The 18,351-nt window shown below is 50.3% G+C and overlaps 2 long non-coding RNA genes across 4 annotated transcripts; one reads left to right on the forward strand and one right to left on the reverse strand.

Moving 5' to 3' along the window:
* Window positions 1-894: 894 nt before the first annotated feature.
* On the reverse strand, window positions 895-17,865 carry LOC147824045 (uncharacterized). 3 transcript variants are annotated; one of them, XR_015442973.1, is made up of 4 exons: window positions 17,576-17,865; window positions 9,671-13,288; window positions 8,820-8,907; window positions 895-5,006 (listed from the first exon to the last, which is right to left on the reverse strand). It is a non-coding gene; the product is annotated as an uncharacterized LOC147824045 (long non-coding RNA). The 3 variants fall into 3 exon arrangements; XR_015442971.1 differs by having other exon boundaries at window positions 8,820-13,288; XR_015442972.1 differs by having other exon boundaries at window positions 8,690-13,288.
* Window positions 5,001-8,035, forward strand: LOC147824046 (uncharacterized). Its single transcript, XR_015442974.1, has 2 exons — window positions 5,001-7,509; window positions 7,595-8,035. It is a non-coding gene; the product is annotated as an uncharacterized LOC147824046 (long non-coding RNA).
* Window positions 17,866-18,351: the final 486 nt, after the last annotated feature.

The following is an 18,351-nucleotide window of genomic DNA, read 5'->3' on the forward strand; positions in this document are numbered from 1 at the left end:
GTCCCAAGTTCAAGGCCCGCCTGGACAACTTTGCCACTCAGGGACACCCTGTCTCAAATTTTTCCTAAAAAGGACTGGGAATGTAGCTCCATGCGAAGGCCCTGGGTTCATTCCCCACACCCTTCACCCCACTCAGACAGAGAGCAAAAGAGAAACTGACTTATTTCTTTGCCAGAAAAGCAGAAACCATGACACTGGAAGTACTAGTGTCAACCTGGAAAAAAGTCTGAAGGCTGATTTTGAGCAATCGGGAAACACGGAGATACTTGGCGGCCATGCTGAGGAGCAGAGGAAGGGCAGGAGGCCGGGGCTGGGGAGGGGCCAGCCTGCGTCACAGGAGGCTGTGTTGCTACTCGGGATGCTGTGCAGCAGCCCAGGGTGTGGGCAGGATGGGAGGACCATCGCAGGCTGCTTGTTCTTCACTCCTCTGAAAGGCTCTAAGTGATTCCACCCTCCTGAGTTCCAGAGACTGCATCCTCTGGACGGCCGGGCTCTGGGCTGGGGAATGAGGCTATGAGGTTCTGGACTCCCATGCTCACACAGCCCTGTAAATGCCTCGGAGCGGCTCTCCCTGCAGCTTTCCAGGCCCTCCCCCAGCCTCTCCGAGCCGAGCCCACTCTCGGGTTTCTTTCTGTTTCTGTCTGCGGTCGCCCCCTCCGCTGTGAGCTCTTGCATGATCTCCCTCTTTAGGCATGGATTCCCCAGCGCTTTGTCTGACAGGGCAGGAGAATGGATGAGGGAAAGGGCCGATGATTGCAGGCCGCCAACGCTGGTTTCGTTGGTGCTGTTGCCTGGGGTCTGCAGAGGAGAGGCTGGGGGTGAAGAAAACTTATCCTGAAGAAGCCAGGTACGCGAACATAGTACAACAATGACACATAATGTTTTTTAATCCTTCACAAATTTTTTCATTTACTGTTTTCAGAACCCTTATGGATATGTATTGTTTTTGCCATTTTGCAGAGGAAAAACCCAGGGCATGGGGGGATGAAATGTGTAAGCCCCGTGGCCTTTGCTGTGGCAGAGCAGGAATCTGACCCCTGATGGATCCACGGTCTCATCCCACTGAGGATAGAGCTTGAAGGAGCTCTTGCGCTCAGGAGAGCAAACAGCTCTTAGAATGCAGAGACAGGGACTGCAGGGCACCTAGAGCCCTGTAACGAAGCTTGGCCTCCAGTTCATGCTACGCTCTTCCAGAAGAGAGCTGAAATGAAGCCGCAATGCCCGGTGTAGCTGTCCCACCCGCTCCCCGCCAGACAGTGTGCTCACGCTCAGCTCAGTCCTCTCCCAGTGGTCAGTCCCATACCGCACAGCCTGTCCAGACATCAGCGACACCCCTGCTCTCCAGCACGATGGACCAGGATACAGCAAAGCAGGGTTTACTTCCCAAACCCCACCGGCACTGAGATGCAGGTAGGCACCACCCCATGCCTGCAAAGGCTTGAAAGCCCCCTCCCTCCTCCCCCTCCCCCTGCTCCTCCTCCCGCTGCTGCTCCGGGTCCTGAACCCAGGGGGGCTTGGGACACCGAGGTCTCCATGTTCCTGACAAGGATCAGGACTGTCATCAGGGACCTGGCCCGGGCAACTCTGTCTGCAGGGAGGTTCTTGGCTGAGTTTCCTGGAAGCATGGCTGGCCCTCCTCGCCAGCTGCATAGGCAGAGAGGCAACCACACAGATGGGGATGCACAGGAGCTGAGGCAGAAGAGGACGATGGAGTCTCGCTTGGTGGCTCCTGCAGGACATGGGGAGGCGTCCCTGAGGGAGGACAGCCTGGCCTGCGTGGGAGGACTAGGCCAGAAGCTGCAGGCCTCATAGCAGGCAGGTGAGGGTGGGAGGCAGGCAGGAGGTGAGGACAGCAGAGACCGACCTGTGAACGCAGCCCCACTGCCTGTCTGGTCACTGCTCAGGGTCCTGCTTGCCAGGTTAGCTTTGAGCCATAGCAGAGTGACTCAGGAGCAGAGTTCATTTGTTCTACTTACGAAAGGGAGAAGAAGCAGGAGATTTGGGAATACCTGGAATTTGGGAATACTCTGGCAGGACCAGGGAGGTGTGGAGGGCTGGATGGTGCAGGCCAGAGGCGGAGGAGACCCGAGCTGAGGCCGAGAGGCACCGGGCGACGGTGGAGTGCATGGCACTTCCCGCGAGACTAAAGCTGCTCATCTTTCCCTAGCAAAACACATGCTTTTTGGCAAGTGATCTCTTTCGCGTGGATGAGAGGGCCGTGGTCCCTGCTCGGACCGGGAACAGACACCGCCAGAGCCCACGGCTGGCGTGGGCGGGAAGGTCACTGGGCCCATGCAGTTGTACACAGGCTGCTCTCCGAGTGGGCCTGTGTCTGTCCCTCAGCCCCAGAGCCCTGCTGGCGTGTGGAGGCCGTGGCTTGGGCCTGCGATCGAATCGCTTCCCATTGTTCTCAGCGCCCAGAACCCAAAACCTAGCCGCTGCCCCACCCCCTAGAGGTGCCAGGGCTGGCCCTGCCTGCCCAGGTCTGCTTTCTGGCGAATCCCAGGAAGTACGCAGGCTGGAGGGAATCCGGCATCCCAGCACAGTGGGCTCGGGCAGGGCTGAGCAGCCTTCCCGGAGCATGTCAGAAGGGCCCTGCTGATTCTGCACTGGACACAGCTCCTGCAAGCACAGTCAGAGGAGGAGGCAGCGGACGAGTGCCAGCGTGGAGAGAGACCGCCCCAGGCCAGCCACACTGGGGACGATGAACACACAGGACAGACTCCGAGCTTGGCCACCCACCGGCGCTTTCTCCCCTCCCCACAGAGATCTGGCTTCCTAGATGAGAGAAAAATGCGAAGGCTCTGCCTTAACTTTCCCAACTTCAGAAGAGCTTGTATTTTAGATATCGCTAAAAACTCAATAGCTGCTTCAGGGAACAGCTGGATCTATCATGTGGTGGGTTCCGGGTCTTGGTGTTAGAGTCAGAGGCTTGTGGCATCCTCGACTCTGGGGACAGAAGGACCATGCGTGCAGTCCACTTAAAACGGCCCCTGAAGTAAGATCCCGAGCGTTTCCAGCTCGCCACAGTTTGTCTCTCTCCCGCTTCCCACCAGGTCAGTGGGCCCAGGCTGCTTTGTCTTCACTTCCTTGGTCAGCTCTCTTCTTGGCTGCCATGTGTGGGACGGTGTGAGACAAGGCAGTTACTCCGAGCTCAGTCTCCGCTTCTGTAGAATGCAGGTAGTAGGAGGGTTCCAGCTCTCCGGGTGCCGGGAAGATGAGGGAGCTAGTGGACATGAAGCCCTGAGCGGGGCTGGTGTGGCTCCAGGCCTCTGCTCGGTCTCTGCATGTGTGTTGCTTCTTGTGCTCCAATGTGGTCTTGCTTTTCACCTTGTCTAACTGAATTTTATGACCTCCCCTTTCTAACCCTATTCCTTGTCATATCATCCTCTTAAATGTGTAAGACCATTTTTGAGCCTCTTTTTAAAAATCACACATTGAAGAAGCACAGTTTACAATGGGAAGTTGGCCATGTCTACTAGGAGCTGCATCTCAGAGAGACTTTAATGTTCTTCGCTCGGCCTCGGTGCCCCTGCACCTGGAACAGTGAGTGCCTGGCACACAGTAGGCACTGAATAAATATTTGGTGAGTGAATGAAATGATTTGGGAACACTCTGCAGAAGCCAGAGAAACATCTAGTGGACAGAGACTCATAAGCCGGTCCCACTGGTAGTGAGAATCTCATGTCCTGGGAGCCATGGGAGAAACGCGATGTCATTTAGCTTCATCTCCGTGACTGTGACCCCGCTCATTTCCAGGCAGTTTAGCCAGATGACTTTATATTCAAGAACTTCTTCTATGGCTGGATGTGTGGCATATTATCGTTCCATGCTGTTTCCTGGGAGATAATGTGTTTGCTCGGATGCAATGAAAATGAGCTAAAACATTTGTATTAATCTTATAAGAAACATGCAGTTTGGGATGACTTGTGAATATGTAAAGGAAAACTTATTTTATCTATTTTTTCCAAATCCAATTTTATTCCTTTACAGGCTCTAATCAGATTAAGAATTCGGCAATTAAATTAAGACATAAATTCCAGTGGTACGTAAAGCATTTAAAAATCTGATTGCTCTCATTAGTTTCTTAGTTCCTACCTTAGCTGACAGGGACCGGTCTTGATGGTAGCCTTAAACAGAATTCATTACGTGTGAAAGGTTGACACTTGCTGTTGAGTCCATGACTTAGCTGTTCCCTCTTGATCTTCCTTCTATTGTTGGTGTAAATCTTTAAAGGAACAACCTCGGCAATTAATAGAATACTACCAATGACAACCACGAAAGACTGAAAACTTAGCAAAGATTGTCATTGCCATGCTGGGCTCCGTGGTCCGAAGTCCCCTCTACCTGTGGCATACACGGCTGGGTGGTTTTTAGCTGCAGAGGGCTGAGCCACATCCTTTGAAGATGCTTCATCTGCATCCGGGCTCCTTCCACACCCACCGAACCACCTGTGCCACCATGTCCCTAGTTTGCTTGGCCCCAGATTGGAGTCTTGTACTTAACTCGGTTTACCCTAAACAGTGGCATCTGGAAAACTAAGCACTGGTGTTGTCCTAATAGGTGTTAAAATAAATGCAGGTGTTCAACCCACATTGTCCGGCCCAACGCAGCACCATCTCGTGTCCCGTGGAAAGCGGCCCCCACTTTGGGAAACACCTCTTGGTACTGTGGAAAACAGAGCTGCGCTCTCAGCACACCAGCGGCCCTCCCGAAAGAATGGTGTTGCTGATCATTTACATCACGCCCCAGAGGAGGATGGCTTCCTTCCCACCTGAGGTCGGATATGCAGGCAACACTTTGCAGCAAGGTTCGGCTCGTTGATTGACCGGAGAAGTCCATTGCTCCTCTCTTACTTCTGGCAATGGGAAGAGCGTGAATTTGTTTAGTGGCTGAAGAGCAAACCCTTTCTAGTCTTGCATTTGGAAGATGGACGGGGAGTAGTAAACCCATTTCTTCTCAAGAGCTGCATTCCCTGTGGAGAACTTACATTCCTTCCTCAAGCCCTGCAAAACACCATAAAGCCACATTAGCTCAAAAGAGGGGAAGGAGGGTTAATATTTACAGGAGCAGTTAGGCATCAATTACCCTCAGTTTAATGACAGCAAGCATGTGTTGAGTACTCGTGTTATATACAGGACCACGCTAATCACTGTACTCGCATTATCTCATCTGTTACAACCATCAAAACAACCCAACATGCAGGAATTTTATTACCATCATTTTACAGAGGAAAGGCCAGATCAGAGAAGTTTCAGGCAGTTCTCAGCCCAGGGTCTTTGGACTCCAAACCTGAAGCTTTTGGTCATTGTGTGTTTGCAGACTCTCAGCCTTTGCAAATCATCTGTTCCTTCAGACCCTGAACCTGACGCTCTTCTTGATTTTACAATACATTCCCTCAGTTATTAACCTAATACAAATACAGGACTTGATAGCCAATTAGGCAAGAGGAAGGCCCCAAGAGTTGAAAATGAAAGCTACCCCCAAAAGTGAAGAATTATAGTACATTACCTACCGTTTACTACAGGTAGAGCAACTTACATACGTTTTTCACACCTAACTTAAGACAAGCATTTCTTACCCATTTCACAGATGAAGGAACTGAAGCTTTAGAAATAAGAGATTCTTTAGAAATAAGAGATTCTGAGCTTCTACAGAACAAGTAGCATTCTCACCAGGCCATCTGACTCAAAGGCCCCATTGTCTCAAAAGATTGCCAAGGAAAATCCTCTCAAATACATAAAAACTCAACTTCCAGGTGTCACATGGGCATTGAAAACCAGCTGTGTCTTCATCTGACCCGGTGACCTCTGTCCGCCATGTCCCAGGTCAGCCACACCGGCCTCAGCTCATCTCAGGCGGCCCCGGGCGGGAGGGGGGATCTGACTCACGCTCTGGACAGGACCTCTGCAGAGACGCTTCACCCCGACCTAGAGCCCCATAAAGCCGCACGGGCGTGGCCCTCGAGACTCCAGCTCCGTTGGTCTGGGGTTTGGCCCAAACACTGGTGTTTGTACAAGCATGTCAGGTTCTGGTGCATGGCTGTCATTGACAGTCAGGGACTTTAATGGAAAGTACAACCAAGAGAAAATGTTGTGAAAATACTTTAAATCGTTCATTACAAAGAAATAAAAAGTAAATGTACTTGGATATGCCTGATATATTTCTGGAGAGTTTTTAATTGTAGGATTATAAAACAGTGACCTTAGTGCCTCTAAAGTGTTGTATATTTAATTTCTGGAGCGTTTAAGGACACAAAGATTACTGCATTTTAAATAAACTGGACCCAGGAGACTGAGCACCTCCCTAGTTTATATTGTTTAGTTGTTGTAGAACTCATCTGTTTCTAAGATTTACATTTTAAAGCCTCTAAAGAATTAAATATTTGTGTTTGACCGCTCATGAACACGATGTTGACTGTGATAATCAACAATTGCTGTCACCATGACATTTTGTCTCCCTAATTAAGAAGTGCTTTTGTTTCCCCCAGAATATGCAATCGATGCCTGTATTTTTACTCTAAATGTTCCAGTATACGATTTTATACCTGGAATGAAAGAAGTGGTTGGGAAAACAGCATTAACAAATTACTTCTCCCAAATGAACTACGGGAAGTTTGGGATTACTGGTTATGCTCTCTTTAATTATATAATCTGTATGGATTTCATATTTTCCACAAGGAAGCCATGAGGTTTGGGAGCAAGTTTTTGCTTGAATCATAGCAGCACAGTTCACAACAGTCAAAAGGAGGAAATGGCCCAAACACTCAGCGACAGATAGATGGATAAGCACCATGTGGCAGATCCATGCAAGGGAATGTTGGTCAGCCACAAATCAGTCTGCAACATAGGTGAACCTAGAGAACATGATGTCTAGTAGAAGAAGCCTCACACAAAGGTTCAGGAGTGATCCCATTTATGTGAAATACCCAGACAGTGCACATCTCGAAGGCCGAAGGCAGAGGGGTGCCAGCTGGGAGCTCTGGGTGGGGGACTGGGAGTGATACTTAGTGCACCCGATGGTCTGCTTTTGATGCCATGAAAATGTTTGAGAAGATAGAAACAATGATTATACACTGATATGAGTGTGCCAACTTGCAGTGAGCCTTATTCTTTAAAATGGTTCATGTAGATTTCATTTCCGTAAACAATAATTTAAAAAATAATTGCTACCACATTCAAAGAACACCTTCCCAGTTTCAACTCCAGCGCATTCCAGGTTAGGGACCTACTGCAGCGCTCTACACACTGGTATCTAGCAAATTCCATTTATTAATTATACTAAGATCCACCGGGAAAAAAAAGGAGTTTTACAAATTCTACAGTGAATCTGTGGGGATATTTGTCAAAATACATTTTACCCTTTGCTTTGAAAAGTCTCCCTCAGGAACAAGGTTGGCTCCATATTCACTCACGCTTCGTTCAACACGCGCGCGGCTGCCCACTCTGGAGATGGAGCACCTAGCAGTGAACCCCCGCCCCACACACAGCTGTATTCCAACAAGGAAAGGTAGAGGAATAAACTAAATTGTAACATAGGTCACCCTACTGTGGTTGAGATCTACAGTGCCCCTCAAAAGTGTCTTGTGTTCAAGGTGGGATTTGGACGGTGACTGGATCAAGCAGGCTCTCACTTCTCCAGTGGATTCATCATCGATGGGACCATAACTGGACAGAATCTCTGGGAGGTGATGAATGGCAGGTGAGGCCTGGCCAAAGGAGGTGGGCCATGGAGTTGTCCTTGGGGGTGGATCTGGTTGCTGGCCCCTCTTTGTTGACTCTGACCCTCTTCTCCGCTTCCCTACTCCATGAGGTGAGCAGCTGGGCTCTGCCACTATGCCCTTCCGCCACTATGGCCTTCCCCACCACGGGCCATGGTGATGGAGCCAGCTGACCATTGACTGAGACCTCTGAAACCACAGTCAAAGTCAACCTTCCTCCTTCAACTTGTTTATGTCAGGCACTTTGTCACAGCCACTGAAAGCTAACCAACACACGTTGTAAACTCTGGCAATAAATGACATTTTTAAAATGAAGCAGGAAAACAATATAAGGAATGTTGAGGTGGTAATGGGTTTAAAAAGGATTTCCAGGAATGCCCTCACAGGAAAGGTGATATCTGAGCAGGTATTTAAGGAGATGATGGCCAGGCAGATGACACTTCTCTTTCCCTGCCCCTACCCTTGAAAAAAATCCCTGGAGCAGTGATGGTGAACTGTTTAGAGATGAGCACCCAAACTGCAACCCCAAACCCAATTTACTCCAAAGTGCCAACAATACAATTAAACCTGAATACTGAGATTTTAGTTTAGAAAAAACAACTCACACATGAACGTCTTTTGTCTTAAAAGAAAAATAACATGCGTGCCATAGGTTTGCCACCACTGCCCTTGAACCTGTGAATGGATGACCTTACCTGGCACAGGGGCTGTGCACATGATTAAGGTTACCCATCTTAAAATGAAGAGGTTGTCTGGGGGGCACTCCTGTATGCGCACGAGCCATGGAAGCCAGCACACCTTTCCCAGCCAGGTCAGATGGAAGTTTACTCACTCTGAGGCATGGCAAACATTCCACAAGCCCTCAGAACTGGAAAGTGAGGACACAGATGGGTCCCCAGCCCTGCAGGAGAAGACAGCCCTCCCTCCCAATGCCTCCAGGAGACCTGCTATTGCCTTCTGACTGCTCACCTCTAAGGCGGTGGCTTGGTGTTCATGGCGATTTGTTCCAGCAGCGACAGGGGACAGAAAAGCAGAGCAATGGGAGGCCGGGGACCCTGATGAGCTCAGGTGGATGTGGGGGGAGAGACACTGGGCCCACCTGGCTGTCACTCGGAGATGGGTCCCACCGCTGATCCTGACACAGGAAGGACACCGTCCACTTCAGTCTCAGGGGGTAGCTGCACCTGCTTCACAGGGAAGAGGACAGAAGCCCAGAGTGAGCTGTGGCTGTGGCCAGGGGCCTGCCATGGACTCTCGACGTCACGGTGCGGGTGTTCTGTCCTTGCAGCGTGGAGAAGAGAGACGTTGGCCTCATCATCAGGCGCGTGCTGGCTTTCTCACCTGAGATGAACACCAGGCTGGGGGGGGGGGGGGGGGCGGAGGGGGCAGAGGCCGGAAGCTCGGCTCCTGGCCGGTGAGTCCTCCGAGACGGAGGGCAGAGGTGGTCCTGGAGGCCACTGAGCAGGGGGCAAGCTCCCAGGCACAGGGCGGCCAGCGGAGAGAGACACCAGCAAGTGGCCAGAGGGCCAGTGCTAAGGGCCAGGGAAATGGGAAACCGAAGGAGTCCGAGGGGCCTGAGCGGAGGCTGGATCGGGAGGGGCCGGTACTCGGGAGCGGGGAGTGTGTGTCCCGGGGTCCCAGGGCTGGAGGGCAGCGGTGCTTCTGAAGCTGACAGCGCAGGGGGCCGAGAGGCGAGGCCGTGGCCTCAGCAGAGACTGCCGGACACCAGAGGCGGAGGACGGAGTCACAGGAGGAGAAGGCAGCGCGGGAACAGGGAGGAGGGGTGAGTCCGGCCCGGCGGGAGCGCCCGAACCCGCGCACGGTGACCCCTGGAGGGTGCTGGCTCTGCCCTTGTTTTCCTGCCTGCCTGGCCAGCAGAGCTCCTTCTGCGGAACCTTTGAACTCGCTAACGCTGTTCCAAGCTCTCCTGCACAAATAAGCAAGCTTTACCCTGGGAAGTGCGGCTGGCTGCCAGAACGCCGGTGAAACTGTAGACACGTATGCCCGCAGAAGCCTTTCGCTTGGTTGATAAAACGTTGGAAACGTTGGTTATTTTTCTTTTTTGAGGTGAAGGCTTTGCAGTCGCCCGCTCGAGTGGGCCGTGTGCAGCAGCAGGAGGCTTGTGCTCCATAGGTTTGTGTGCTCTAGGGTTCGGGTTCGTCTCCCCTTCAGGGATGGTGGGGTCCCCTGACCCCCGGACCACTTTGAGGAGAATGCCTCCCATGTGGCAGGAAGTCACTTGGCAACATCTTTATAAATGAAGGAAAATGCTGTTGTCTCAGATTTTCTAGCAATAATATCTGGAGAATTATTTTTCTTCCAGGCTTATAAATAGATTTCCTTAATATTACTTCCTTTATGTGGAAGATAAAGGCATCTCCTTCCCAATTCTTCTATGCAAATGTGACATAAAAAGGTCCTGATTAATAAGACAAATGTTATTTCAGCTGGAAAAGGATGGTAAAGAAATACAATTAGACTTGCTGTATCGGAAAATCTGGTTTCAAAAAATTCCCCAGTACTGAGACAAATCAGTGCATAAGCACTGAAATCAGGGCAAAAAATATTTAAAAATAAATAGCATCGGCCCTCATGGAGATGCATGTCTGTAATCCTGCTACAGGAACCTGAGACAAGAAGAAGCAGGTTCCAGGCCAGCCTGCTTGACAACAAACCAAAAGGTAAAAATAAAGATGCATAAATATTGTTAGTACCATGGGGTTGTCCTGGAGAAAGATGAAGTTGGCTCTACCTTACCCTTGATACCAAGATAAACTCCAAAGCAATTGAAGGTACATCACACGAAAATAAATTACTAGAAGAAAATATGAATTAATTCCTTTATATCTTTACATTAAGGAAGACCTTTCCAACTTAGCATTTAAAATATGTTTTAAATTTCTTGGCAACCCAAAATGTAAAAAGTCCAAATATCAAATAAAAAAGAACTTTATGAGCAAAAATCAAAAGATAAATGACCAAAAAATTCCAATTTATAGTATGGAAGAAAAATCCAAAGTAAAACTATACTAAACAATCAGTCTAAACAATCATATTGGCAAAAATTCAATTTAACAATAGAAATTTGTTGGCGAATCTACTGGGAAACCAACAGTTCTACATATGTAACAGATTAAAGTAAAACGAACTCTTATGTGGAGACGTGGAAATTTGATTTAATTGTAAGTGTTTTTATCCTTTGGCCCGGGTTTTGCTTTGTAGAATCATCGGACAGAAGCAGCTGCAGTGTGCTCACGGCTGCCCACGGCCCTCGTCTGCATGGGAAGGGCCTCAGCTCCCTTCGCAGGCGAAGTGGGAGCGCGTGCTGAGGGACGCACACGCAGGCAGGGCCGCGCAGCCGTGGACAGCGGGAGGAGGCTCCCCCGCACTGATGAGCTCTCTGCGTTTAGAGCACAGCGTCATGCACTTCCACGCGGGACTGCCGGGACGCTGCCCGTGTCTGGTGTGCGCACACTGACGCGAGAGAGGCGGCTTTCTGCACATCTCCTGTCCTTCACTTCGCAGGCGGATGCTGTCACGCGGTCATTGTGATGGAAAACTTGTAGGACTACAGGGAGGGGACAGGCGTGGGTATTCTCAAAAGTCTTATCGAGTGATGGTGCTCTGGCTGAAACACTGATTTTATTTGGTTTTGGGGACTATTAAAAGCTTAAAACTAAAAAAGTTTTAAAAAACCCAAAGCAAACTGCAAAACATATAAAACTATGAAGCAGGGTGCACAGCCTGATGTCTTTTGCTCATGGAAGAAGGGTGGCCAGAGTGGATGGGGCAGAGGTAGGTCTTCTTAACGCTGTGACAATTTTGAATTTTGAATCGTGTGACTATGAGATCCATTCAAGTAAAAGTTGAACACCACAGAGACAGAAGGAAGTCAAATCCTGCTTCACTCACCCACGGTGGGACCCTCACTTCATCGTCCTGTCCTGGATTTCTTAGTCTGTACATAAAGCTGGGAGAACAAATCCTGTTCATCACATGTGTTTTCAGCAAATGATACAGTACATGTGGAAATGCTTTTGAACCATGAAACATCGTCGGGGAAAGAAAACACATTGTTATTTTTCTTAAAGCAGCTTGCAAGCACAGGTACATACAAAGTAGTTGACAATCTAACCCCGGACTACTTGCAGACAGAACCCGCCGGGGTTCATTCATCCACACAGCTCACTCGTTCATCTTCATTTATTAGTTTATCCTTCTCAACTCCATTTACCCGCAAAACACTTCTCCAGGCCAGAGCGTGGGGACGGAGCTGTTGGACTTCCCTGACCCTGTTCCCATCCTCCTCCCAGCCTCTGCCACCCAGATCCACACAGCTGCCCAGGGAGCAGCACGCCCTCACTTCTGCCCACAACCCGGCACCTCTGCTGTCCCCTGGTCCCCCAAACCTGCCTCTGGGCTCCCACCTGTGTGGGAAGCAGCATGGTGGGAAGCCCCGGAGGGAGAGCTCCGGGAGGGGAGGGGTGGGGCTCTCCTCTGGCCGGAGGGCTGGCAGCCTGGCTTCCTCCTCACCACGGAAACCTCTGCTGGAGATTCCTCTGCCTTCCCCGCCTTCGAGTGCTCACCTGGCTTCCGCACCCGGGTTGTCTGACACTGGACGGGAGTTGGAGGGCGTCCATGGCAAACCAAATACAACAGGGCTATAAATAACCCTGGCCAGAAGAGCCAGAGGGCTTGCCTGGCAAGAGGAAGCAACAGCCAAACTGGGACAGGCGATGTCGTGGACCTGTGACCAGGGCACGTCTCTGTCCTTGGGTGTGCGGTGGGCGGTCTGTGGAGGCTGCTCTGCTGGCCTCACGGAGGACACGGTGGCCCCGGGCTGGGAAGCGTTAGCCCAGACACACTGGCCTTGTGGGCACTGGCTCAATGTTCAGACACCAGCCTTCTACTCGGAGTTCTCACCGGGGGGATTTGGTGCCTATTCCAAGACTCCAAGAACTTCTGGACTGCCCTGTGGTCATGGGGACCTGGGTTCAAAACCTGCCCTTCCAACAAGCTGTGGTTGCTTGCGGGAAGACTCCAGATGGCTCCAGACTTGGTTGCTCCCTTTGTGATTGGAAGTAACCATGTCTCCCTCAAGGTTGCTGTGAAGCTGAAAGTAAGCACAGCAAAAGGCCCAGTATTTCTGGAGACCCAAGGAGTGCAGTTTCCATTTGTTTTTATAAATTAAGACTGCATGAATAAGTAGGACAGAAAGGCAAATAGTACAGAGCAAATAAGATTGTTGATTTTATTTCTTTTCAAACTAGAATGTTTGAAAACCCTTTCCAAGAATACTATAAATTCTCCCAACGCCAAGCTCAGTGAACTTCTCCTAATGCCATTAGAAAGTTCACTGGGTTTGAGAAAACTGGCTGGTGCACCGTGATTGTTGCGAAAGCTCGCCAAAGCCATTTTTGTTCTTACTCATTTTTGACCCCCGAGATTTGTGCTTTTCCTTGCCCCTCTTCCTTCTTCTCCTGCTCCTTTTTTCTTCTTCCTGGCAGAGTCTCGAAAACTTCCCAGGCAAATATCCAGTTTCTCTTTTTTACAGCAACATGTGCCCTCCTGCAACAGGAATAGAGAGACTGGGGCAAGTCGCTGGCCACACAGGCCCCCCAGCCCTCCCCAGCCTTCACTCCGCCCCATTCCTTCCTTGCCTGATTTGTCCAACTGTTAGGGAAGGTGAAGGGTCACTGGGTGCAGCCATAGTAATTGCTCTAAGAACCCCTAGTGATGCAGGGTCACCAGGGAAAGCCAAGAAAGAAAAAAATTGATGCATGAGGGAGAAACTGCTGCCAAAAATGGTTACTGAATCCCCTTGGATTTATGTGGAGCATCTTGCTTTGCATACAAATATGAAACCCAACAAATCTCTAAGCCAGCCTGTGGAGGGCAAATTACACTTCAGTGGAAACTGAACTGCATCTGCCATGCTGAAATGGCTGAATAAAAAGTGAAAAACAGTGTCAACAAACAAATATCTGTTAAGCCTCTTACCCAAGTCCAGTCCTGTGCCCTGGCACTGAAAAGATTTTGCAGAGCAGAACAGCAGGGTCCTTCTCTGCAGTATGGTGGAGGAGGCAACAGCACAGCCTCTCGGCTGCACTGTCAGCCCACCACACATAGAAGCTGCTCGCTCAGTTTGTCTCTATGGCTCTCTCAACGAAGTCCATCTGTCCTCTCAAGCTCCACCCACCCGACCATCTGTCCACGCATCTACCTCTACCTCTGCCATCTCCGTCTCTCTCTCTCTGCGTCCATCAGCCAACATCAAGACAACTTATTTTCTTTGTCATATTTTCCCTTTTGAACGAAGCACCATGAGAAAGAGAACCTGATTTTATTCACTGCTATATCCCTGGTCCTACAATCACATCTGACACAGAGTTGACACTCAATAAATGGTTGTTTCCCAATGAAACAATGATACAAAACAGTAATATGTTAAGATACATCAGGAAAATCTTCAGAGAGTGCAGATATCATCAGCTAGGCCATAAGAGACAGAATTTGGACAGAGAGGAGGAAGAAAGCATTGCAGACGGGGGCAGGGATGGAGCTACGCTGCCCAGGAAGTGTGGGGCATAGTCCAACTCTGAAAGGAGTGGAGGGAAACTGGCCTCTGGCTGCTTGGATTTAGGTAGAAAAAAGTAAGATTCAAACACAGCCTCCGTGTTCTTCTCTTATCTTCTTTGTAATCCTGCAATGCCAGGCCTTCTCCCCTCGAGTGTATCCTCACCGCTCATTAGCATAGTTGCCCCAGTGTCCAGAGAACCGAGGAGCCCCTGCTGCAGATGCTCGCCATGTCCTCCATTCCCACTTTGGTCTCTAGTCGCTTTGCTTTGTCCTTCCTACTTTACAGTGCACTTGTAATGATGTTCACCTCCCGCCACATCCTCCGCTAAAACCAACTCATGGTTAGCTGGTCAAACACAGACAAGACAAACCCTGGAGGTGGAAACTGTGTCTCCTGCTTATTCTTTGTTGAAGACCTGAGCTCCTAGGAATAGGTCTTGGCCTGGGTGATCATTGCTGAAGAAATCCATGAGTTTATTAATTATTAAAGAGCCAGAATTAGAATCCAAGAAACACAGTCATTTCTTATTCAAGCAAAGCATCTCACAAATAAAGTACTGGTATTATTTCCCTCCTGAAATATGACTGCCACTATGAGTTACCCTTGTGCAATGTGTCTGCTGTGGGTGCTCATCGCTATTACGGGCGGTAGGTCTGGGTTCAGCTCGGCCTTGTAAAAGTCTGGGACAACGCTGACTCACACTGGTAACAGTGGTCTATTGATAGAAACAGGAGCTCAGTTAACCCTGAGCCTGGAGCACTTAAGCACAGCACCGGGCACACACACACCTTCCCGCTGTTTCCAGCTCCGCTTGCTACTAATTTTCTATGAATAAACACTCCTTTGGCAGTGTACATTATTGCCCTAGTAAAAATACAACGGCTTTCATGGCCCTTCATTTCTCTTGTTTGGATTTCTCTTTCTGCCGACTCTAAGCCCAAAGGTCTTCTTCACCATAAATTCTTCTCACATCAGACAGTTTTCCTGGTAGCTCTAGGTCAGTTTTCCTACAATAATTTGCCAGGGACCAACCAGGGAAAAGCCAATTCTGTAAATGGCTCATCCTCTGACAGCAATTCCCTGAAAGAGAAAGCTTTTTTGCAAATTGCTTTTTGTAAAATCATCTGTGTTTTTCCCTAGTCATGGGGCGCTGTCCACTCAGAGGACCTGAGCTCCCGGGGGCACTCGGTGCCCACCTGTGTGCTGCATCAGATTCCACGTTTACGTTCCGTGGATGCCTCACAGCAAGGCCACAAACCCTCCTCAGTTCTGTGTCAAATGTCCCTCCAGGGCTTCAGAGACGGAAACACTCAGCTTCCCGTGAGACACCTGTGTCCTTAGAGATCCATGCATCTTCCGAATGACTTTAACCTCTAGTGAAGCAGGACAGCAAAGTCCATCAGCCTCATGTTCCCTACGGTTCCTGGGTGCTGCTCATGGATTCCTTGCTGCAGCACTGCCATTTGTTGAGGAAGCTCAGCTGTCCCCTCTCCAGGACACCGGGACTCTTACCAGAGACCATACTCAGGGAGCGTCCATGCAGCACCCCACCCTGCGACAGGAGCGATTGACTCTTCCACAGTGAATGTATCCAGAGCCTCTGTTGTCTTAGCTGTGCTTGAAATGCAAATTCCCAGGTGTCCTGTGTGCAAGCACATTGGGAGGGTGCTGCATGACCCCCCAGCTGCTTGCCAACCACCAGGGCACTGACTGTGAAGGCCAGGCAGTGTTACAGTGCCGCAGGTGCTGTGTCTCCCCCATGCACACTGAACTCTGCCCTCAGTGCAGGGGCTGGGGGTCTGAACAGAACAGCGTCGCTTCTCTGAGACAGAGTGGCCAGCGGGCTGTCCTTCACCGTGCATGCAGTCCACAGCCAGCACAGGCCCCACCAGGCCCAGCCAGGCTGCCCGACCTCAGGCCTAGCCTCTTCCGTCTGGCGCTCTGACAGGCCTGCCCCAGGCGACTGGGTGAGCTGTCTCAGCCAGCAGCCCCGCTGCCTTAGCCGTGATCTGTCCTTGCCGCAGTGGCCCAGTTGGTGGCCAGGGGACCGTTGGAAAATGCTGGCTCACGGTGATCGGATGGCCCTGGGGACAGCAGGTAAGTGAAGGCTGAGCAGGCGCGGCCCAGGGAGCATTTCGTGTGCTCTGCACCCTGGGGCTTTCTGGGAATTCTGTGCCACCCACACATGCTCTTGCCAGGCTCCTCGGCAACTTGCTCTGCTGCAAAGCACAACCGCCCCACTTCCACCCTCTGCCCAAGGCCTGTTCACCTCCCAGACTGGAGCCCGTTTCATCTCCTCTAAGGAGCTGAGAAGCCGGCCTGTCTCCTCTGGCTCTGGCTTTCTCCTTCCTCGTCACAGTAGCTCTTGTCACCTTTTAACTAAAACTGACCTGTCTGTCGCTTGCCCGATATCTTGGGGACCATATCATTAGTAAACAGTGAGCAGTCAGGAAGTAGCTCTGGAACTGGAATAAACCCCCAGGCTGGGGAAAACAGATGGAAAAATAGTGAAGTCAGTAAAAGTGTATAATATGCCACTACCCTTCAGTATTTCAAAATACACTTGGAAAACTGGTTGGTGAAGACTTTGTGGTATTTAATCACTGTCGTTGCATTTGTTTATGCTGTTACTGAGTTTTCACCCACTTTCCCTTTCCCCTTTACATTGTGCATTTCAATCATCCATGTAGTCAACATTTACTCTTTTCTAAGGATGAGGAAGAAAAGTGAAACTGCCAAAAATATTCACTACAGGGCCAGGGATCTAGCTCAGTGGTTCCGGTGCCTGCCCTGGAAGCGCAAGGTCCTGAGTTCAATCCCCGGTACCAAAAAAAAAAAAAAAAAAATCACTACAGGAACTTCTCACTGGGGAAATCAGCAGCACCGCTGTGGGCCTGGCATCTAAGCACAAACTGAAATCACTGTCCGACCCAGAATACACGGCTCTGCCCAAATTCCTGGAACCTACAGGAGATCATCAAATTTGCTGGGACCTTACCCAGCCCATTTGGGCCCAGAAGCGGGACTGAGCCAAGCTGCACATTTAGCTGCATATAAATGATGACAGCTTTTCTCTGGGTGAAATTACCTCATTCCACGTGTTTCCCCCAACGTGGAATCCTAACTCTGTACTTTGTAGTAAACAAGCCTTTGTCACATACACATCCACATGTTCAGCAAATGCACACTGGGGCCCATTGTGACCCAGTTCCGTGCTGTCACCAGGGCCGCAGTGGGGTAATAAAACTAGTGATGCCCAAATAATCGCTGCCTACCTTGGGCACAGGCACAGGAAGCACCATGCTAGTCCTGCATGAGAATCACCTCCCTCCACCTTTACCATCAGCCTGTGGGCTGTGTCCTTCCAGGTGACGTCAGGACACCAGGGCTCAGGTGGCTGCCAGCACTGAAGGGCAGAGCTCGCCAATGGCCCAGCCAAGCAGACGCAAAGCCGCTCCCCAGACAGGGCTGTGTCCTCACTCCAGGAGCATAAACCGCACTGCAGCACCTGCTTCAGGGGCTGTGAGGGAGCAGAGACTTAAGAAATCACATTAAAGGGTGTATTTTTAATCAGACAACTTGGGACCATATGGTGCCAGAGTCTTGACTATTAACTGATTGTGGTTAATGGTAAACTGCAGCCGGTGTGGTCGCCCTTTGTGACCTTGAGCTGGGAGAGTCTGCCAGTGCAGAGCTGGCTACGTCCAGTCCTTTCCAGATCCCACCTCCAGACCGTGTCCTGCATGCACCTTTAATCCAGGCTATTTTCAAGGAAGGAACCAGACTAGCCAAGAGCCTGTTTATCCTTGGACCAGGCCACCGGGTCACCTGCAGAAGAGTGGCAGGCGGGCCCATGTGCTGTCCCCAGTCCTGTCCTGTGACTTGAGGAACCCACAGTCTGGCGCTGGAAGGACAGTGCGGGAGGAGCAGTCCTTTGTCCGGCCGTGTAACACACCACTTTCTACATGAGTAAATTACTCTAAAATTTGTGTGATTTTTTTTGTGTGTGATTTTTTTTGGTACCGGGGATCGAACTCGGGTCCTTGTACTT

This window comes from Heterocephalus glaber, unplaced genomic scaffold, assembly GCF_053883595.1.
Source record: "Heterocephalus glaber isolate CG9 unplaced genomic scaffold, H.glaber_assembly_v1.0 deba00001556, whole genome shotgun sequence".
Lineage (NCBI taxonomy): Eukaryota > Metazoa > Chordata > Mammalia > Rodentia > Bathyergidae > Heterocephalus > Heterocephalus glaber.